General features: G+C 42.5%; 1 long non-coding RNA gene across 2 annotated transcripts in view; it reads left to right on the top strand.

The window, feature by feature from the left end:
• LOC135221756 (uncharacterized) overlaps positions 1–21,894 on the top strand; it is a 79,989-nt gene that overhangs the window by 33,053 nt on the left and 25,042 nt on the right. The gene's annotated exons all lie outside the window — the stretch shown is intronic.

Raw genomic sequence — 21,894 nt, 5'->3', positions numbered from 1 at the left:
ATACGCATGGTGGGCCTCTTTTTTTTTTACAAGGAAAGAGAGGATGAGTGGTAAGAGAACTATCAAAATTATGTAAATCATATGGGTACTCACCGACAATCTATGTTGATAAAAGATGGCGACGATTTTGCAGTGCAATCCAGTAATATAATAACGATAATGCTACCAGCAGTATGCAGCGAAACATCTCTTCCCTTCGTCACAACACGTAAATATATTCCACGTAAAAACCTTCATCTGACCTTTAGGCGTCTTTCCCATAAGAGTAAAAGAATCAGGGCTTTTGGATGCCACATAATTAACTCGTTATATGGGTACAATTTTAAAGAACGCGCCGCACACCACATTTCATAACAACAACAAACAAAACTTGGACAAACGTGAATAGGCCAGTGTTGCCAACTGGGAATGGCAATTTCTTGCTAGATTTTGTTCCATAAAAGGCTAAAAAAAAATCACATACCGTATATACTCGAATAACGTGCAATCTCCCATATCGTGCGACCCCCAAATTTTCACCAATAAACAGTGGTTTTGTCATGTATCTCGTGTATCATGCAAGTTCCTTTTCCGAGAGCGTCAGTTCATAAGGTTGGTGGTTTAGCCTGCTAATGGCCGAGTCATTCAGATGTGTGCTGATGCTAGTCAAGTTACGGTAATTTTCTTATTAATCTCGAGAATTGAATAGAAAATCTCAAGATTAAAAAAAATCCCAAGATAATAAAATAATTGCAAAAAATAACACGCCTTGGAGTCCTTAATCATTCTCTCTCTCTCTCTCTCTCTCTCTCTCTCTCTCTCTCTCTCTCTCTCTCTCTCTCTCTCTCTCTCTCTCTCTCTCTCTCTCTCTCTCTCAGGAATAAATACGTACGTACTGTAATTTGAGTCTTTCACCAACGGGTATCAGTAATGTGTGACATTGTGTGCGTGTTTAAAAAAATGTGCAGTACACACACATTCCGATGTTTCGGTTTTTTGGAATTTTTCAGATTTCGGAAATGTGAGGTCAGATGCATAATCAAACAAACACCACTACTACAGCAAAAACATTTTTTCCCTTTAGTTTTTCATTATTGTTATTTATTAATTACAGTTTATTTAAATAAATATTGATATAATACTGTTAAATGAATGTGAGATAATTAAGATCACCTATAATAAAATAGTGGGACAATTAATACATATGTTCACTAATAGGTATTATTTTCAAAACAAACATTCCGTAAAACACCAAAAATATACGTACATAACAATCAAAATATAATAATGTTTTGCAGTTCAACTTGTGAATTTTAACAATAAGTATGACTATATAATATATGTCACCATATCGATCTTGAAGTTGAAGAGTCGTAAAAATTCTGAGGATGGTCCCGGGAAAAGGATTTGTACTTTGTGATTACGTATCGCTACACACCATGTGGTATTTTCATACCACTATATTGATGACGCATCGCTACGACACACTGGTGTTTTTCATACCACTATACGTTAAAGTTAAAATGATCATATATATTATTGTTTTCACGAAGGAATAATTATATAAAGAGAATTATTGAGTAATTTTTGCCGTCAGCAGTCAGAAAATCACGAATGTGGTAAAGTTTCCAACTATTGGCCATCCATGGCATATGTCTATAATAGAACAGAAGCAGAGGGCAGTCATTGGATAACAGATCTCCATGGCTACCAACCAACCAATCAGGTGTTAGTTATACTACTCTGTAATTTCTTAGAATGAACGTTTACACACACGAAGCTAACGATGATGTGTTGTGTTTTGCATACAGTACGTAGTTTTAGTTTTTATTAGTGTAAGTATTTCTGGGCTCAGCTCGTGTCGCTGCGCGAAATATCCTTTAATCTATTATTTCTAGGGTAAATGTACTAACACATACCAGAGAATAAATAAAATAAAGAAAAAGGTCAGTATAACTGACTCGCTCACCCTCCAAAAGGGTGTCGGTATGAACACTAGGCGAGTGAGACCACTACCACGAGCCAAATGCCAATAGAAATCTCCCACTACAAAAACCCTCCAAGAGGAGAGCCGACCCACAGAGTGAGCAGCTCGTACTACTACTACTCCATCCCATGCTGCCGACTGCTGCGCCTCTGGTGGTCATCCTTTTCAGTTAGCGCACACGAGTCACACGTGCTATTTTTCTCTCTGTGTTTTTTGTGCCCTTTCGTTGGATTTATCTATAATGGAGCGTGCAGCTATCGCAGCAGCTAAGTTAAGTACTCAGTAATTATGGTTAGTTGGTTTTTTCCGGCCCTGAGACAGTATTTGCCGTTTTTTAGGTATAAATACGTACTCTGGGTCGGAAGCATGGCAGCATGGTTCTGCCTCATGGTGGGTTCGTTCCTGGTCTCCCATACCTAGAACATCCCCTTATCTATGTACGCTCTATATTATTTATCCGTTTTACTTAGGGTACTGTCTACTCAGGTTTGTCATGCATGCATGTCTTTTACCTTATGTAGGCTTCTTCCTTCCAGACCCTAGTCCCGGCTCTTAGTATCGGCCTCTGACTAGCTTTGAGTGGTAGACTTTCCTTCGGGTTAGTCGTACACTCCTGGATTTTTTCTCCTACTATATTGTTTTCTTTCTTTTGTAATTTTATTTATTTGTACCATGTATTTGTTTTGTATGGTTATGGTAGTTAGCGTTCTGGCTTAGCCTAGGTCCTGGCTCATTGAGCCTATACTACCGCTCATCAGTTCGGTTGCTTCCCTATAGCATCTCTCTGATCAGTGGGCCTTTATGCTACTGCTTTTCAGTTCAGTTGCTTCCCGATAGCATCTCTCTGATCAGTTGGTTTTGTCCTAGGCTTAGTTGTTTTGTTTTGTCTTACCGCCTCGTGGTCACTACGCGATCACGAGTCAGCCAGACGCCTGCCCAGTCACCTTCCCCCCACCCCCCCCTCCGCTCTTCCATAGAGTCGGGGGAGGGTGGGTCGGTCTGCCCATGCTCGCTCCACATACCCGAGCCTGCTTCCCTCTCTCCCCCCAGGCGGAGGGGCCAGGGAGACGGGACAGACCCAGACTGGACTCGACCTCTCCGGCTTCTCGGTCCGGCCGGGTGGTAATGTGGTGGGGGGTACTGGCCTTTCCCCCCATCCGTTGCTTCCTTGTCGCTCCGTGTTTCGCGTCGAGCCTGTATGTCTTCTCGCTCTTTCCCACCTTACTAGGGCTCCTTTCATGATCGGAGTCCTGGCATCCAGCGGAAAGATGTTAGTCCACCAGTAGAGTGGACCGGAACATACAGTGGGTCCCTGCTAACCTTACCGTATTGCCGAGTTACTACACTCCGCTACGCACTGGACTTGGTCCGGTTCGTTTGAGTTTTAGGTTTAAGTGTTATTAGATTAACTATAAGTTTATCTTAAGTACCTTAAACCTTCCCCCCCCTCCCTTACGTGTCTTACCGGATCTCTCCGGGATTATAGCCTATTCAGGCGAAGCAGGGGGGGTTTATGCCTCATTAACTGACCAGACCAGGATATCTCCACGGATGTCCGCGACTAGATATTAATGTGGAACCTATGGTAGGTGTAGACGACCTGTTGGTCGAGGTAGGTATGGTGGACACCCAAGGGTCATCCTTGGGCGTAACTGTTTCTTCTACTCCTGCAACCTCTCCATCCTTCCAAGGCTTTACAGGATGAATTGTATACTCCTCCTGACGCTTCGGTTAGACCTAAGGTCAAGGGTCAAGCAGTGAAATCCATGTCTAAGACGTCGTCGTCGTCTAAGAAGACGGCTTCGGCGTCATCCTCCTCGCGGTAAAGTCTCCGGCTGGTAATCCAGGAGCAGACAGGTCTAAAGCTTCTAGCTCCGGCTCTAAGTTCCTCGAGGAGTAAATCCTCCAGAGAGAGATCTCGCCCCCCGGCAAGAGTCACAGTTCCGCTACCCTTGGTTCCGATTCAGAGCCACCCCTCCACCTCCGCAGCAGCTCCGGCCTTGGACTCCAATGCTGGCCTGTTGCAACAGGTGGGCGACCTGGTTGGGTCCCTAAAGAGTAGCATGGAACAAATGATCTCCGTCGTGCGGATAGGATTACTTCCCAGGACTCCATTATAGCCGGACTGAGAGAAGCCCCTCTAGCCTCTCCTCCACTTTCCAATACGATGGGAACTCAGCTTTCCTCCGTATGACTCGCTACCTCCGTTCTCGATGAACAATCCATGGAGAGTAAGCGTTCATACGCCCCTTCCAGGACGGTCTCATTTCAATACCGGAATTTGGAACTCGAAGGATAGAGGACTTCGAGTTACTACCCGGAAGACCTCCAGCCTCCGTTCATAGGCTACGCAAGGCTTACAGCTTCAGCCATGGTTCGGGATGATAGGGTACAAAGGAAAGACAGTCCTCTATTCACGAGACCAGGCTCAGAGAAGAATGGCTCAGGTGTTTAGGAGGAACATGGATTGTTCTAATACCAAGATACAACCTTTTAAGAGTCCCTTTACCATTTTCACAATGGATGAGAGTACCCCGCTCCCGTTCCTGACAAAGATCGCGAGTCTACCATACCACGGCCCAGAAGGGGAACCCATGCCTCAATTGAAGGAAGCAGATCCCACATCTCCGTTGCTCCCTCAGCCGGAGATTGTGGGAAGACTTGCCGAACACCTTCTCAGCTGGCAAACTCAAACCTGACTGTGCGGTATGGAGCGTTTGTGAAAAGCTACCCAGGCTCCCAGATAGCCTTATTCAGGCTGAATTTGACGCGAAATCGCGATTAGCCAGGTCAATTAACTCTATGGCTATGTCCGAGGTAGCAACCATAGCCTATGGCTCAGAAACCGCTTTTAAACTCATGACCAAAGCCCTGACTCAAACGGTACAGTAGGATATGGTTTGAGTTTGCCACTGCTAGAACGAATTGTAGGAAGCATGTCCTACAAGAGGCAACCATTCGACATGAGCCGAATAGGTACTCTCGTCTAGCATCTGGGGAGCAGATCTCTTCCCAGAAGCTATGGTGAAGGAAGTCCAGTCAGAGGCTACGAGGCTGAACCAGAGCCTTAAGGACCGTTGGGGCCTTACGGCTAAGAGGAGACAAGACCTAACACCTAAAGGTAAGGGACAGAGGAAACCTAGGCGTTTCCATCCTTACCAGCAAAAAGCAGCCACGCTTTCCTCAGCAAGTTCCAGCGGTGCCCTTAGTGCAAACAGCCCAACCTTCCACTTCTAAGGCTCAATCACAACCAATTTATGTGATATCCCCTCAGCCCTCAAGCCCTCCACCTCTTACGCCATCTCTCCAGCTTACATCAAGCCTTCGAGAGTCAAGCTTCACAGAAGTATGACCACTCGGTAGGGAGGCGAGGTAAGCGTTCCTTTCGTGGGAGAGGGTCGGGAGGCCCCTTTAATAGGGGAAAGCACTTCAGAGGAGGTCGAGGCGGTTACCAGAACCAATGAAGAACTTCAGGTAGGAGGGAGGCTGTTTCACTTTCGCCACCGGTGGAACTTGCAGCGAATGGGCTCAGAGCATAGTGTCAAAAGGCCTGGGTTGGAGCTTGGTTGACGAACCCACCGCCATCCAGACCTTTCCGTCAACTTCCCTTCCAAGGAATTGACAGAGTACGCAGAGGACCTCCTTCAGAAAGGAGCTATAGCGAGAGTCAAGAGATTAAAATTTCAAGGTCGCTTGTTCAGCGTGCAAAGAAAGGCTCACAAAAAAGAAGGGTAATCTTAGACTTGTCCCGCTTAAACTTAGCCATCCGCTGCGACAAGTTCAAGATGCTCACGATCTCGCAGGTGCGGACCTTACTTCCCCGTGGGGCCGTCACCACCTCTATCGATCTTACAGACGCCTACTATCATATCCCTATTGCCAAGACACTTCCGTCCATATCTGGGTTTCAAGATAGGAGACCAGGCATTCTCCTTCAAGGTAGTTCCCTTCGGACTCAACGTGGCACCCAGGGTGTTCACGAAACTAGCGGAAGTGGTAGTGCAACAAACTCAGGTCACAAGGGATTATGGTAGTAGCGTATCTCGACGATTGGTTGATCTGGGCTTCAACAGTCGAGGAATGCAACGAGCTACACTGAAAGTGATTCAGTTCCTGGAATATCTAGGCTTCAGATAAACAGACCAAGTCAAGACTCACTCCAGAGTCAAACTTTCAGTGGCTGGGCATTCAATGGAATCTATCCTCCCATACTCTGTCGATTCCATCAACCAAAAGGAAAGAAATAGCGAAGTCAGTCAAGCAATTTCTAAGTCACAAACTGGCGTCAAGGAGAGCTCAGGAGAGGATCCTGGGTTCTCTCCAGTTTGCATCAGTGACGAACGTCTTAATGAAAAGCCAAACTGAAAGACCTAACCAGAATCTGGCGCTCACGAGCAAATGTTCAGGTCCAGGGACAAACTATCCTCAGTCCCTCTGATTCTAAAGAATCGACTTCGGCCGTGGGCACAAAGTCAAGAATTTGTCAGTGTCAGTACCCCTTCAGTTCCCTCCACCAGGGATCACCATCCACACAGACGCGTCCTTAAGCGGTTGGGGAGTGGTATTCCCAGGTCAAAAAGGTTCAAGGAACTTGGTCACCTCAGTTCAAGTCAGTTCCATATAAACGTACTGGAGGCAATGGCAGTGTTCTTGACTCTAAAAAGGTTACGCCCACCAAAGTACTCCCACATAAAGCTAGTTCTGGACAGCGCAGTGGTAGTACATTGTATAAACAGGGGAGGCCTCCAAGTCACGTCATCTAAATCATGTCATGGTAGCCATCTTCTCCCTGGCAGACAAGTTCAGTTGGCATCTCTCCTCACTCACATAGCTGGAGTGAGAAACGTCATAGCAGAACGCGTTATCCCGATCAGTGCCCCTAGAGTCGGAATGGTCACTGGACAACAGTTCGTTCCAATGGATCCTTCAAAGAGTTCCAGGGCTACAGTGGATCTCTTCGCATCTCAAGCGAATCACAAACTGCCGTGTTATGTAGCCCCCAACCTGGACCTCTGGCCTATGCCACGGACGCCCTGGCTCTAGACTGGAACAACTGGAAGAAGATTTATGTCTTTCCTCCAGTGAATCTTCTCATGAAAGTTTTAAACAAACTCAGACATTCAAGGGTCAAGTGGCTCTAGTAGCCCCAGACTGGCCGAAGAGCAATTGGTATCCCTAATTTCTGGAGCTGGGCCTTCGTCCTCTTCGGATCCCCAATCCCAGGCTCTCCCAGTCAGTACATACGAAGACTGTGTTCGCTTCCTCAGGGATTCTCAAACCCTAACTTTATGGACTTCATGAAGTTTGCGGCAAAAAGAGATGCGAATATTGACCCTCAGAATATTCTCTTCTTGGAATCCGATAAAAGGGGATTCAACTTTGAGACAGTATGATGCTGCTGTCAAAAAGTTAGCAATCTTCCTGAGAGAATCAGATATTAGAATCATGACAGTTAATTCAGCTATATCCTTTTTCAGATCCATGATTTGAAAAGGTTTAGCAGCTAGCACGATTACGACAAACAAGTCAGCCTTGAAAAAGATATTTCAATTTGGGTTCAACATAGACTTGACGGATTCCTACTTCTCGTCTATTCCTAAGGCATGTGCTAGACTTAGACCTTCTGTAAGGCCTACGTCAGTTTCATGGTTCTTAAACGATGTTCTAAAACTGGCTTCAGAAACCGATAATGACACATGCTCGTTTATAATGCTCTTAAGAAAAACCCTATTTTATTAAGCTTAGCTTCAGGAGCAAGAAATTTCAGAACTGTCGGCTTTATCAGAGATCGGATCATATTCAATTCCTTCCACAGGGAAGTCTACTTTCTCCGGAACGTAGCTTTTTAGCAAAGAATGAAGATCCTTTGATGAGGTGGGAACCTTGGAAGTACTACCCCTTCCACAAGATGTATCTCTTTGCCCAGTTACAACCTTACGAGCCTTTTCTGTCCAGGACCTCCTCATCTTCATCGGTCCCCTCTTTAAGAGGAAAAAGGTGGAACTTTATCCATTAAAGGCATCAGGCAACAAATCCTGTACTTTATTAAGCAAGCCAATCCTGACTCTTTCCCGAAAGCACATGATGTCAGGGCAGTAGCCACCTCAATTAATTATTTCCAACACATGAACTTCGATGAGTTGAAAAAGTATACCGGATGAAAATCGCCGACAGTGTTCAAACGTCATTACCTTAAGTCCTTGGAAGCTCTGAAATTTTCAGCAGTAGCAGCGGGTAACATAGTTTCCCCTGACTCTAGTTAATTTGTAGTAGAAGATTCAGTCCTCCTTTCTACTGCCTCACCCAACAGTTCGTCTATTCCTGCGTGTTCATTTACATTCACCTTGTGTCTTAGCTGCTTTTATGATGATGTAGTGGGTGCCCCTTATTTTTTTCAGCTAGGGACACTCACAGATGATTATAGATATTGATCTCATGGATGTTACCCCCTTATTTTTATGCTAGGGGATACATCTTATTTATAATGGTTACGGGTTTTGTATATTAAGTCATATACATTCCTTATATATTATCATTGTTGATTAATTTGTTCATTTGATTATCTTAATTGCTATTATATTTTGATACATGCCTTTACACAGTTACCATTTTGTTACATGTAAACCATTTTACCTCTGTACATATGTAAATTACCTTATGATAAGAAACATGATTAGAACTTAAGTGTAATTTAAGCATATTTCTAATTTTGTATCACTGTGTATTTGTATCTTTTTAGCAATTATATTCTTTTTATATTTATTTTCTCTTTTATTTGAGACCTATTCTGATTTATTTTATTACTTTTGTTTACAATCTTGTGCTATTTCTCTGGTATGATTTCGCGCAGCGACACGAGCTGAGCCCAGAAAAGGATTTTGGAGACGTAAGGAAAAAATCTATTTCTGGGCGATTGGCTCGTGTCGCCAGCGAAATCCCAAATCCCTACCCATCCCTTCGCCCAAGATTGTCTGCTAACTTCAGGATGGCCACCAGAGGCGCAGCAGTCGGCAGCATGGGATGGAGTAGTAGTAGTAGTACGAGCTGCTCACTCTGTGGGTCGGCTCTCCTCTTGGAGGGTTTTGTAGTGGGAGATTTCTATGGCATTTGGCTCGTGGTAGTGGTCTCACTCGCCTAGTGTTCATACCGACACCCTTTTGGAGGGTGAGCGAGTCAGTTATACTGACCTTTTTTTTTATTTTATTATTCTCTGGTATGTGTTAGTACATTTACCCTAGAATAATAGATTAAAGGATATTTCGCTGGCGACACGAGCCAATCGCCCAGAAATAGATTTTTCCTTACGTCAAAATCCCTTTTTGTACTGATTTCATGAAGAATAGAATGATTCCTTCTCATTACTTTGAATGCAAAATGGCTTGAAGATTCTTCCGCAAAAAGAAGAGAGAAAAAAATTTCTTTAGAAGATGATACCTATTTACTAATGCGGTTGACATACCTCAAAACAAAATTCAGCTCTTTAACCTCTGGAAAAATGTTAATCTATCCCCGGCGACTAACAACAACAAAATTTTTTTTGGTTTTATCTTCCAAGTAGTACGTACGTAGTCCAGTGCACAGCTGTCGTTTGATCACTATTCATATGATTAACTTTGTATATAAAAGTATGTGTATATAACTGTTAACTTTGTATATAAAAGTATGTGTATATAACTATGTAGTATTTGTATACGATGTAAATATGTATAGCCTAGTATTTATGCATTATATTATTAAAGTGTTTCAATGATGCTAAAGTATTTCAATATCCGAGGAGACAGTAGTAAAATTTCCCCACAATGAGTTTGGGTACATATGTATATCTAAGATGACTTAAATTTATAAAGCCTTTTATGTATAAGCTAGCTTTTGCAACAACACATATCTTACGAAAAATTACTTATGTGAAGATGGTTTTAGTAGTACAAATGATAGTTATTGTATCGTTAAAAATATCAAAGTGAACGAAGTCGCAAAGTCGATTATATGTCATGTTTTTCCTAAACGCGTTGACTTAAAGGAGAACGTTATTTTGGTTGTTTTGTCACTGCCACAAACCCATAACAATGCAGTGTATGTATGATAATTATAAACTATTATTCACTACCAAAATAATGATGATATTTTGTATTGAAAATTAATGTTCCGTATATTCCAACATTACTACGTAGCATGAATAGTACTATAAAAATTTCGAAAGATAATCTTGCTGTGAACGCTACCATAATTTGATTTTCATCATAACGTACGTACATTTTGTCAGCTGGCTGGCCTCGCATAGATAAAATTGATTTCACTGATATGGAATTACTCCACGAATAGCCTTTTTATTATGAAGATATGACGACTTAAAGGAGAACGTTATTTTGGTTGTTTTGTCACTGCCACAAACCCATAAACAATGCAGGGATGTATGAATTCTAAACTATTTTTCACACCAAAATAACGTGATATGTATTGATTAATTTCTAAACTATTATTCACTACCAAAATCAACGATGATATTTTGTATTGACAATTGTTTTTAGTATATTCCAAACATTATTACTACGTAGCATGAATAGTACTATAAAAATTTCGAAAGATAATCTTGCTGTGAACGCTACCATAATTTGATTTTCATATACGTACGTACATTTTGTCAGCTGGCTGGCCTCGCATAGATAAAATTGATTTCACTGATATGGAATTACTCCACGAATAGCCTTTTTATTATGAAGATATGACGATAATATATAAGGTAAAAAATGCTTTTATGTATTTCGTTTACGCTTCGTCGCCAATAACAAACGGCAATATTTACGATAATCTATGACAAATAGCGTTTGTATGACTTCATTGTTCAGAGAAGTTATATACGAATACTACCAAAATAATAATGAACTTCGAATTAATTTTAGCCTTAATGTTATTACTACTGTAATTACACTACCACTACTATTTAAAATTTCTAAAAGTTTATCAAACAAAAAATGTCGCTTTGAACGCAACCGTATACATAAACCATTTTCGTAAGGTATATGCTTACATTTTGTGGCTGGCCACTCCGACGATAAGTTGAGTGCAATGGATGTGGAATTATTCTTTGGGAATTAAAAGGATATTGTATTATGAAGATATGACTATAATATATAAGGTAAGAATGGTTTTATTACCTTTATTGTCAATTAATATCATAATGTGAATCTGTTTGTGAACGTTGGTGGTTATCGCACTGCAACTACGCTTAGCCTACCAATGAACGTCGTACATAAACATAAACCTTGAATAGGCTATTTATTTCGAAGATAGGACAATAATATATTAGGTGAGAATGGTTTTATTACCTTTATTGTCAGTTAATATCATTATACGAGTCTTTAAATGAATGTTGGTAGTTATCGGACCACGGCCGAGGGTTAGCCTACTGAAAAACATCACATACGCAACACGACAAACCCGTGATGCAGCGATTCATACCAGTGATGTAGCATGAGAAGCGGTCCAAGAAAAAACCTGTGATTAACTGGATCCGTGAATACTGATCCGTGAATAAGCGATGCCCCACTGTACATAAAATATATCAGTCCTATTCTACACTATGTCATTTATAACATAACTATGGCAATTGTTTACTATCGTACAGTGGTTGAAAGACAAGCCAAATGGATGTTGTTGTTATCCAATTCATTTGTACTTAGCAAAAATGTTGTTTCTCATTTGGTTGTTCAAGGCTTGACACATTTACGCAACAAATTTGTATAACATTAAGACAATACTTTCATCAATCTCTTTTGCTGCTTTTAATATATTTAACTCGAAGATGGGTTTGCTTTTGCCTGCCTTTTAAAATGTTAAGTAAATGTGACAAACAAGTGTCATTAAAAAGTGCTGGTTGTGCTGATGTTAGACCCGTGCGCCAAATAGCGCAGCCTCGTAAAGCACGACTCGGTCACTCATATCTCGGAATTCCACTTGTATCATGGACAAAAATATGGACCACGTCGCAGCTCGTATCTCAAAAAATTCTAATGTTGGGCTGTGTGTATCTCGAGTATTACTGTAGTAATGTAACTACGTAATAACAAAATGATGCATATAAAGAATTCTTTCCCTCGTCTTTCTTTTTAACTCTGCAGAAGCTCGAAGTCCAGAGCTGTCAAATATGTCAAGTAATGTGACAGGAGGGAGAGTGTTGCCAGATTACCATAAACGATTTTTACGTATTTCTCTCTCTCTCTCTCTTCTCTCTCTCTCTCTCTCTCTCTCTCTATATATCCTCACTCTCATCTATCTCTTTCCACCTCATCTCTCTCTCTCTCTCTCTCTCTCTCTCTCTCTCTCTCTCTCTGTGCTGTGCGTATGTAACTGCGCGTATGTAACTTCACACACTATTTTTACCAACCATTTATTTCTTTTTTTAAGGGTAATATTGAGCTAAATTTTAAAGGGAATTATAGTAACTTTTATTTCATTTAAAAGTTAGCTTAATACTTATGTAAAGACTACTCTCTCTCTCTCTCTCTCTCTCTCTCTCTCTCTCTCTCTCTCTCTCTCTCGTAGTTAGCAGTAGCTTAGATGATTTTTAATTGATCTATTTTTACCATTACCTTTAAGAACTCTTAACACCCGATCTAAAACAGACATAACAATGAGTTGTATTAGTCCAAATAAAAAGCACTGTTTGTTCATGAAAAGGAATTCCAGAAATAGAAAAAGAGACAGAATAAAGTTCTTAAAAGTGGTTGAGGCAACTTCTAAAAAATAAATTGGTTGGTCGGATGTGGGAAAGAAGAGAGAACTATGTTGTATATATGTTATCTTTCCCACGAGTGGGCGGGGCTATTTACCTACACTAAAAACAAAAGAATCGCTACCATGAGCGCCCGATACTAGAAACTTTTAGCTATGTAACTACTTGGTAAGCACAGACAAAATCTAATTTTATTATAATAAATTTTTTTTTAAATGTTTCATACAGTATTAAAGAATACAAATCATTATACTGTATACTATATGGTTTTGTGTATGTATACATACAGTGTGCAGTATAGTGTGCACCCAGATTCAGTCGTAGTCATATCTTTTGTAAGCATATTTTAACTTGTGAATATACAGTTCAATAAGCACATAACAGCTCGATTTTAAATTTACCAGAAACTTATTCCAGTGTACTGTAATCTTTATTTGCAGATTAAATGTAAAATTGCACTTCATTCCACTGGGTATAATTTTCACTTAAGTGACTTACCAAACAATTACACTAGCTATATGCTTTCTTACATGGCAGTCGAAAATTCAAATTCCTGGCGGCGGTAGCAGCGCTGCCATCGTCTGTGTAGGTGATAAAGATCCTGCCCACTTTCGGGAATACCTGCTACTGCTGAGCTTTAGACTTCAATTTGTTTTCTGCCGGCCATGGGGTAACACCGGTGGTTTGTTGTTGCAGTCGACTTTCGTCGCCATTGTGGAATTTTTTCTTTTCGGTGATGTACAATTTCTTGGTTGGCTTCTTTGCTTCATCAGTTAGCTGCCTAGTTATTAAAAGGTACGAAGATGTCTGATGCTAGTTCTTCTTCAGTTAGGTTTTGCAGCAGTGGCTGCAAATCTAGATTAGCTAAACTATGTTACGATTCACACTCCAAAATGTGTTAATGTACGGGTCAGTGCTGTAGCAAGGAATTAACTTGTGATGAGTGCCGTAGTTTAGATGAACAAGGTTGGAAGACTTTTCAAGCCCATTTAGATAAAATGGACAAAGATAGGAGAAGGAAACAGCGCTTAGAGCGTGTAGTAAAACGAGTAGAGACAACTTCCGTGCCTTTAGAGGCGAGCAAACTGTCACTATCTTCTCCACTTTTATCTAATATTTCACTTTTTGATAGTCCTCCAACTTCAGTACCAATTACTCCAGACCAGGTATCCCATGTTTCCGATCCCAACACCATTTCCATGTTAGAGGTGCGTTCGTAAAGAGTCAAGCGATAAGGCCAGTGTTAGGCCAAGTGTTAGTGTCGTGTCCAAGGAGGCGGCTGTCCGTTTCCCCTGTTCTATTAGACGAAGGTCACTGTCATACTCCCCAGCTCCCGGGAGAAGACATACCGGAGGTTGAAGGGAGACTGGGGGAGTTTGCCCACGGTCAGTCGCCGACGTAGTACACTCGCGAGTGCCCAGAAAACGCCGCTGGAAAGGCATAGATATCAGTGATGCGCAGTTGTCATCTGACTCGGAAGTGCAGTCGCCTGTGTCGAGGCAAAAAGTGTGAAGTGATTTAGTGTCGCGTCCTTTGAAGAGACATGCCCATCGTACGAGAGGGACGTCGCCGTCTGTTAAGAGCGCTCGCGCGCTTGCGAGTCTGACTCGCCTCATTGTGTATTGGTAGGATTTTTGACTCGGTCACCTTATTCGTCTGGAGCTGTTTCGACTCGTTCGCCTCTTTCACCTCGAGCTGCTTCGACTCATACGCTCACGTGTGTTACAGCGCTTGCGAGTCTGACTCGCCTCGTTGTGTATCGGTAGGAGTTTCGACTTGTTCGCCTCATTTGTCTCGAGCTGTTTTGACTTGTTTGCCTCTTTCGCCTCGAGCTGCTTCGACTCATACGCTCACGTGCATTACAGCGCTTGCGAGGCTGACTCGCCTCGTTGTTTATCGGTAGGAGTTTCGACTCGTTCGCCTCATTCGGCTCGAGCTGTTTCGACTCGTTCGCCTCATTCGCCTCGAACTGCTTCGACTCGTTTGCTTCATACGTCTCGTGTGGTTTCGACTTCCAGTCGTTCGTTTTCAAAGAAGAACCGTACGACAGCCACGACTCCGGTCCAGATTTTCGGGGAGGATCGTTAGTCCTCTTCGGATAGCGTATCTTTAGACGGAGTCAGACATTCAGGTGGGTTACATTCGCACACTTGTGAGACTGACTCACATCGTTGGATTCGTTGTGTGCAGTGGTACCGTTTTTTCTACATAAAGGCAAATGAAGAATTTCATTATTCAGTGCCGTAGCCTTTGGTCGGAAAAGCCACAAGGAGTTGCCAGATGTCACCAGAAAGCCACACTTATAGACGAAATTCCTCAAAACGGCAACCCTGGTTGTGTGTCGATAGGAATTTTGACTCGTTCGCCTCATTCACGAAGGGAGGAAAAGCGCCTTGAGCTGCTTCGACTCATTCGTCTCATACGTCTCGAGCTGCTTTGACTTGTTCACCTCATACGTCTCGTGTTGTTTCGACTCCCAGTCTTTCGTTTTCAAAGAAGAGCCGTACGACAGCCACGACTTCGTCTTCGCCTAAGGATGATGCGAAGGCCAAACCCTTGCTAGAGGATTCCGCTTTGGGTTCCTTTAAACATCAACTTCAAGAATTGATAGTCTTTTTGAAGAAGACGAGCCAGACGAAAGAGGAAGACGGGGTATCGGCTGTCCCGTCGGAAGAGGAACTCAAGACCAAGATTCGAAGCCCTCTTCTGCTTATTCTAGTCTGTTAAGGTTCCTGTTGCAGACGTATACGGATTTTGTTTTTTGAATCAGCTTCGCCTTATTCCCCTCCGTCGATGTTTGTGAAGGATAGGAGATCAACGCCTTCAGGATTACCGAACCAGTCCTCGAAGAAAGCACTGAAAGAAAAGAAAAGTGGCTTGCTAAGAAGAGGGAGTCAGGCAAGGCTTCGTTCGCCTTCCCTCTGTCGAAGTTGCAAATAAAAACTACAGGCTTTATGCGACAGGAGAAGGTCCTTCTTTGGGAGTTTTCTGCCTCCTCCTAAGGAGACTTCTCCGGCCTTGTGGACTCTCACTTACTCTGCCCGCTGTGGCTAAGGCGACTAGGAATAGTGTCTTCCTAGTTAAGTCTCTCATGGTTGACAAACTCAATGGTTCGAATTGGGAACCGTTGAGCCACCCTAAACTACATCTAATTCCATTCCACTTCTTCATGCTTGGAATCTTGGAGGAGCTAAAGACAAATGTCAAGGCCTCTATGCTTGGAAACTGATGTAACTTCTTGTTGTCCCTCAGAAATAACAAAAATTCCTCAATTTATGTTATAGATGTTTCAGAAGAAGAGATGCTAGGTCATCTCCACCATGACCTAAAACTTTCCACTGGGACTGGTAGAGCTCGGCAGAAGAGCTTCTTCTGCTGCTAGCAATAGCTTCTGACGTCCTTCGCGGAAACCCTTTTGCTCGGACCAGGTTCCTGACAGTCTGAATCCTGTCAGGACCAGAGCCGACAACCTTTGTGGTATCGGTTGTAATGGGGTTATCTGAGAAGCGATGGATTTTGTGGAAGTAGTCTGGTAAATCCACCAGCAGATTGAGAAGGTTCGGGAACTGCTCTTTCCTGGGCCAGAATGGCGCTACTAGGGTCATTGTCACATTCTGGTGCGATTGAAGCTTGTTTAAGATCTCTCTTATCATTCCGAAGGGAGGAAAAGCGTAATCGTCCAGTCCTGCCCAGTCTAGCAGCATCGCATCTGTTCTCCACGCTAGTGGTTTTGGAATAGGAGAACAGGAAGGGGAAGGCAATTGTCCCTCGATGTGGCGAACAGGTCTACTGATGGTCTTCCCCAAAGCTTCCAGAGGTCCTGACACACACTCTTGTTCAGAGTCTTTTCTGTTGGTAACACCTGATTTACTCGACTCAGTTCGTCTGCAATCACGTTCATTCTCCCTTATGCAATCTTGGAAGAAGGGTGATCCTCTTCTCATTTGTCCAGGTGAGGAGATCTTCGGCTATCTTGCAGAGAGAGAACGAGTGGGTCCCTCCCTGCTTCCGCACATACGACTATGCTGTGGTGTTGGCCGAGTAGTCTGCTATGTTTCCTCCGGTGACTAAAGGTCGAATGCTTGTGCTCCTAAAAGGATGGCCTTCAATTCCTTCCCATTGATATGCAAGGTCTTTCTCATTCTGTCCACAGACCTGATACTCTCTTGGCTCCTGGGAGGGCTCCCCATCCGCTGGCTGAGGCATCTGAGAAGAACTGCAGGTCGGGGTTCGACACGACTAGGGAAATTCCTTCCTTCTTGTAATCTTTCCCTCAAAAGCCACTAACGAAGATCCACCGTTATCTCTTCCATCAGGGGGAAAACTAGTGAGTCCGACTGTGTCTTCCGGGACTAATTTGTTTTCAAGAAGAACTGAAGCGGCCTCATGTGTAGGCGTTCTGACTTAACAAACTCTCCAGTGAAGCCAGGGTCCTGACTAGGCTCATCCATTCGAGAGCTGAGCAGGATGGGCGAACCAGAAACTGTTGGACTGGTGACAGGCAGGATTCTTTCTTCTTCAGGGAGAGAGAAACCCGAAAAGCTAGAGAGAATCATCCTTAATAGAGAATCCTCTGAGTAGGAATCAATTGGGACTTCTCAGTGGTTATTAAGATACCCAATTGTTGTGTCAAAGTAAGCGTCTTCTCCAAGTCCTTCACACGCGGACGACTGGATCCGGCTCTCAGGAGCCAGGCATCTAAGTAAAAGGCTGTGTTGATCCTCATCAAGTGCAGCCATTTTCCCAAAGGAGCGAGAATCCGAGTAAATACTTGAGGTGTGTGGCAGACCGAAGCAGAGGGCTCTGGACTGGAAGACTCCTCTTGAAGACGAATCTCAGGAACTTTCTGGAGTTCTGATGAATGGGGGCATGGAAGTATGCATCCTTCAGGTCGAGAGATACCATCCAGTCGCCTGGTTGGATGGCTGACATTACTGATCGACTGGTTTCCACTCGGAATTTCTTCTTCCGGACAAGGATGTTCAAGCGCTTGCGTCCAAAACAGGTCTCCATCCCCCTGATACCTTGGGGACTACAAAGAGCCGGTTGCAAAACCCTGGGGAGTTCGTGTCTGTTACCTCCTCTATGACCTCTTGGCTGATGAGCTCTTCTACGTCTTTGGCTAAAGCCAAAGCTCTTACTGATTCCGTAGAGTATATGTACTGTCAAACAGACAGGTGTATTGGACAGTGGTGGATCCGGTGAAAGGGATCACATATCCCTCTCCAAGCACCTGTAACCCACTGTTCTGCTCCTCTTCGACCCCAATACCCCCCAGTAGCTGTGGAGTTTTGCCCCCATGGGTGGGCGAAGGACCTTTCGATCATTTATCTGTCTTAAAGAGAGGTCTCTTGGTAGACTTGGAGGTGGTTCGTAGGTTAGTCTTTGGTCTCTGCTGCCACCTCGACTTACTCCTCGAAAGGTGTGCTTTTGGAAAGGTGAACCTTTGGCTTCTGTCGCCCGAGGTTCCTTAGGTCTTCTCACTGATTGAGACAGAAGATCATTGGTGGACTTGTTCTCGAGGTCCGACAGTACATGCTTGACGGTTTCTTTTGGAAACAGGTGAAGTTTACTCAGGGGGGAGAACAACAAAGCCGATGTTTGTTTCGTGGTTACTCCTAGAGATGTGAAGGAGCACCACCGTTCTCTCTTCTTGAGTACAGTGGTCCCCCCGTATTCGCGGGGGATGCGTACCAGACCCCCCAGCGAATAGTTAGAATCCGCGAATGTTTGGAACCCCTATAAAAAGGCTAAAAACAGCCTATTTTGTTAGTTAGAACTTAAGAAAAACCACTAAAAATTTTCATACTTGGTTTTTTTAATAGTTTTATCACAAAAAGTGCATTTTATGATGAAATTGATAACGAAAACCAGGAATTTGTGGATATTTCTCATAGAAAAATACCGCGAATGCGCGAATTTTCCGCGAATAATACAGGGAAACGTTCCTGAGAGAAATCCGCGAATGTGTGAGTCCGCGAATCCGGAGAACGCGAATACGGGGGGTCCACTGTACTCCCAAAATGAATAAGGCAGCCAATTCCACTGAACTGTGTCTCGCTGCCCTGTCCGCACACGACAACAGATTGAGCCATTCCGCAGAAAATCCTCATCCAGAGACTGGCAATCTTCAATTTTCTGGCTAACGCTGTAATTGTCCAATCCAGAAAACTAAAGACTTTTATCACCTTGTATAAGTTCTTCACCAGGTGTCAGTAGCGGAAATGGTGTTGGGAGAGGAAGCATAGGGGAACCTGGTGTTTACCCTCCGCTATCTCCTCGCCTTTGAGTTTGAGGTTTTTGTGTTTATGGGAAGTACCCACCAGTTCTTATATCTGGTTAAGGGTATCATATGGTTTTTAGTGTAGGTGATGGTGTTGTGTAGTGTTATCTGGTCTTTTCGCCCAGGGCAAGGGCAAACTATTATTGTTTTTGTCAATCATCGGTGAACTTCCATGATTGCAAAAATCCCACCATTAGTAGGGACGACCCTGGCCTTTACTGCCACGTCTCCTACATGTGATGAGAGCGCTGACCAGAGGCAGCATCTACCTGTAGTTGCTCTCTCACAAGATAAGGTACTGCAGACATTATATATAATGTGAGCACATGACTTGTTTTTTGTTCATAAAGCTGTCCATATACCCACCTTCCAGGTAATGTGGAGTCAGCTAGTGTACTTGTTTGGTAAGTCACTTATGTGAAAATGATATTTTAATGATAAAATAAGGTTTCACATATACTTACCAAACAATTACACTAGCTGTATGCTTTCTTACCTGGCAGTCGAAAATTCAAATTCCTGGCGGCGGTAGCAGCGCTGCCATCGTCTGTGTAGGTGATACAGATCCCGCCCACTTTCGGGAATACCTGGTACTGTTGAGCTTTAGACTTCAATTCGTTGAGCCGCAACGTCCATATGTGGGGAGGAGGGAGGGCTCTGCTTATGTAATTGTTTGGTAAGTATATGTGAAACCTTATTTTATCATTAAAATATCATTTTTATAATGCAGCCACTTCACATCATACTGGTGATAATTTTTGTGTTTTTGTACTAACTGAAACTCAACTTCACCAGTCCTCAGCCTTTAACAGCTCCATCCCACATTCCCTGTAGGGGAGTATTGCCATCACTGCACCTCATGTGGTGCACTGTAGGCATTACTTGAGGGTCTTTGCAACATCCCCTTGGCCCCTAGGCCCTAGCTGCAACTTCTTTCATTCCTTTTACTATACCTCCATTCATATTCTTTCTTCCATGTGACATTCCACCCTCTTTAACTATTGTTAAATACTGCAACTGTAAGGTTTTCCTCTTTTTACACCTTTCAGACTTTCTTACAGTAAATATCAGTTTCAACACTCTTAGGTCCCAGCACTTGGCCTTTTCATCTAAATTCTCTCTCTCTCTCTCTCTCTCTCTCTCTCTCCACATTCCATTCTTTCCTCATTCTATTTTGTCCTTGCATTCCCCAGTTTCCTTCACCCTTACCATGAGTTTCCCTCATCATCATCGTCCCTTTCTCTTGTTCTATGAACCTTTTTGCAGCCTGGTCAGAGTGCTCTCTCACTCTCTCATAATAAAGTATTTCTATATGAGGGTAACAGCTTTGTGTCACTTTTACTGTTTTACTTTTTTCAGTGCTAAAAACTTGAAAAACATTGGCTGTAACTGTAATTATTATAACATCTTTTACAGTAGTAGTCAAAATGTTTTAATTGCTGGTTTTGCTAGTATGACAGGTTTGGAGGTTTTTCCTTTAATGATAATTATATTTTATTTTTTTAAGTCCTTTTGCATTATGTAATTAATTTTGTTGCTAAGTATGAAAATTGAGTTGGAAAAAGTTTTGTAAGCCTTGGAATTTGTGGAAAGATGTAAATTGAATATTTGTTTCAGGATGACATGATTCAGCATTTAATTTTCTTGCAAACAAAAGGTTTTGTTCATTATAACTTGTAAGAGAATGTTTATGTTGGTTGAAGGTTTTGTAAAGCATTTCCCAGAGAGTGTAAAGAGGAACATTCTTGAAGGAATCATGGGGAAGTTGGTGCATTTACTCTTTATTATTCTAAAGTATCACCACCAGAGACACGGTCCTATAGGATTTTCCTCAGTTAATATTGAGGGTTTTTTTTCATCTTTTTGTCTTATCATTACTAGGTCTTATGCAATTTGCTTATTAAATGTTTAGGTATTTCTGGTGACTAAAATTGCAGTCAACTTCATACAGGACTTGCTACAGTTTGTGATGGAAATTATGGTTTCATAAGCCATCTGTGTGAAGCTTTTGAAGTTGGAGAATAGTTTTTCAGCTGTGGAGAGAAATATGTGTACAGCACAAGTTGACAAGGGTCAGTGTTTAACGGTATGACTGAATTGAGTGGGTGGAGAATTTTTGGCTGCCGGCACTATAAAGACTAGTACAGTGGTGGTTATTGATGTTGAAAATTTAATCTGTTAATGTATCCTATGACACCACTCATTGTAGTGTGCTGTGAATGTCGTGAAATGAATTGACACCAAAGTTATCTTGATCACTCAGCTTTGTTTTAGGACTATGTACTACCTGTGACAAAAATGGAGTTGTAAATAATTAGTTCTGTATCAATTCAGAAGTATAGCAGGACAGTAGCATTTTATTGAAGGCTGGATCTTGACTGTAAATTGAGAGATATAACTTTTCTGGCCACATATCTGAAATTTAATAAGATTGCAAAAAGTACAATTAGTAGAACATGTAGTACATATGTAGGTAGCTAGCATACCATGGCATGGTGGAGAGGGCATGGTGGAAAGAAGACAGAAAGACTTCTTCATGGAGACGTATTTCCAGTAGACAATGAAGATCCACGTGATTGGACTCTAATGGTACAAAGCAGAGCCATCTGTTGCAAGAGAATATCAATTCAAATGATGACAGAGAGCCAGTTGAGTCATTGATTAAACATTAAGAAGTATGTTCAAGACCATATACGTATTATGTTTATTTCATCAAAGGTCAAGTGACCTATGGTACTGTTCAGCGGATAACTACATTATGGCCAACTAGTGTCTAGTGATGATATCTTTTTGAATTGAATGACTAGACTTATAAATGATGTTGAAGGTCACTTGCATGGAAATTGTTGGTGTTTTTCATTGTTATCCAAATAAGGTTTGAGGGAGTCTGAGAATAGTAAATTCCATTATCTC

Source organism: Macrobrachium nipponense, chromosome 3, assembly GCF_015104395.2.
Source record: "Macrobrachium nipponense isolate FS-2020 chromosome 3, ASM1510439v2, whole genome shotgun sequence".
Taxonomy (NCBI): domain Eukaryota; kingdom Metazoa; phylum Arthropoda; class Malacostraca; order Decapoda; family Palaemonidae; genus Macrobrachium; species Macrobrachium nipponense.
Note: the sequence above shows the minus strand (reverse complement) of the source record. Positions and strands in the feature narration are given on the sequence as shown.